At 49.2% G+C, this 1,448-nt stretch overlaps 1 protein-coding gene across 1 annotated transcript in view; it reads right to left on the bottom strand.

Moving 5' to 3' along the window:
• Positions 1–1,448, bottom strand: part of EGFLAM (EGF like, fibronectin type III and laminin G domains) — a 66,144-nt gene that overhangs the window by 33,170 nt on the left and 31,526 nt on the right. The window lies entirely within an intron of this gene.

Genomic DNA, 1,448 nt, shown 5'->3' with positions numbered 1-1,448 from the left:
GGGGAAAGGCTTCCAGTGTGTAATACCATGTTACTATGGCGAATGTTCTGGCGTAGTCTTCCAACGCTCATCAACTGGGCCTGGAAGACTGTTCCACCCTCACGCCTGCTATCCTCCCTCCCCAACACTCCTGAATCCTCTTCCTTACCATTAAAAAAAAAAAAAAAAAAAATCAGATCACATTCTTAGCCCACTGTGCATATTCACAGCTCCTTTGCCCGAGTCCCCTTTTCCTTGCAATGTGGCTCCAGCAAAACTGATGAGTTATAGACAGGGTTTGTTGCTAGCTGTCATCACGTTGGCCCCTGATTCATGAAAACCCCATGCACAATGGGATTGAAACATTGTGTTCCATAGGATTTTCATTGGCTGATTTTTGGAAGTAGATCAACAGGCCTTTCTTCCCAGTCTGTCTTAGTCTGAAAGCTCTGCTGAAACGTGTTCAACATCATAGCAACACTCAAGCCTCCACTGACAGACGGGTGGTAGCTGTGTCTGAGGTGCATTGACCAGGAATCAAACCTAGTTCTTCCCCATGGAAGGCGAGAATTCTACCACTGAACCACCACTGCCCTCCAGAGAGTGGTTGTTGTGTTGTTGTTAGATGCCGTCAAGTCGGTTCCGACTCATAGCGACCCTATGTACTACAGAAGGAAACACGGCCCGGTCCTGCGCCATGTTCACAATCGTTGCTATGCCTGAGCCCATTGTTGCAGCCCCTGTGTCAATCCATCTCCTTAAGGGTCTTCCTCTTTTTCGCTGACCCTCTACTTTACCATGAGAGAGGGGTTACACAGTCCCAAGTACATGGACCTGAATTTTTCAGTCCTTAGTTTGGAGCTGTGGGTGTTTCAGAGTTACACAGGCCTTGCAGCACTTGGCGACAGTGCAAACACCTCCCAGGGAGCCCCAACGGCACTTCCTGCCACTAAGCCATGAAGAGTGGGAAAAAACTGTTCCCCAGCCCTGCATCCCAGAAGCTGCTGGAGAGTGGCCGGAATCTTCCCACAATCTCCCTTTTCCGTGCGGCTGGTGAAGGACTGAAACAGTAGCATGTGTCTGAGACAAGCCAAGAATAGCGCCGCTTAGTGTGGGATATGGCACAGCTGTGATCCTGTCACCGGGAGGGGAGGGAGGCCTTAAGGAAGTGAGTAAGAAAGGGTTGTGTGTGCTGGGTGAAGGGAAGGCAGAAACAGAAGAGTGGGGAGAAGGGAGTACGTCTTCTAGCATCTCTAATTCCTTCATAGGTGAGAATTTCAACCACCACCAGTTGCCCTTGAGTTGATTCTGACTCGTGATGACCCCATATGTGTCAGAGTAGGGTTTTCAATGGCTGAGTTTTTTTCAGAAGCAGATCCCCAGGTCTTTCTTTCAAAGTGCCTCTGGGTGGACTCGAATTTCCAACATTTGGTTAGCAGCCAAGTGCGTTAACTGTTTGTATCACCCAG

This window comes from Trichechus manatus, unplaced genomic scaffold (genome assembly GCF_000243295.1).
Source record: "Trichechus manatus latirostris isolate Lorelei unplaced genomic scaffold, TriManLat1.0 scaffold00197, whole genome shotgun sequence".
Lineage (NCBI taxonomy): Eukaryota > Metazoa > Chordata > Mammalia > Sirenia > Trichechidae > Trichechus > Trichechus manatus.
This window is presented reverse-complemented; position numbering and strand designations above follow the sequence as displayed.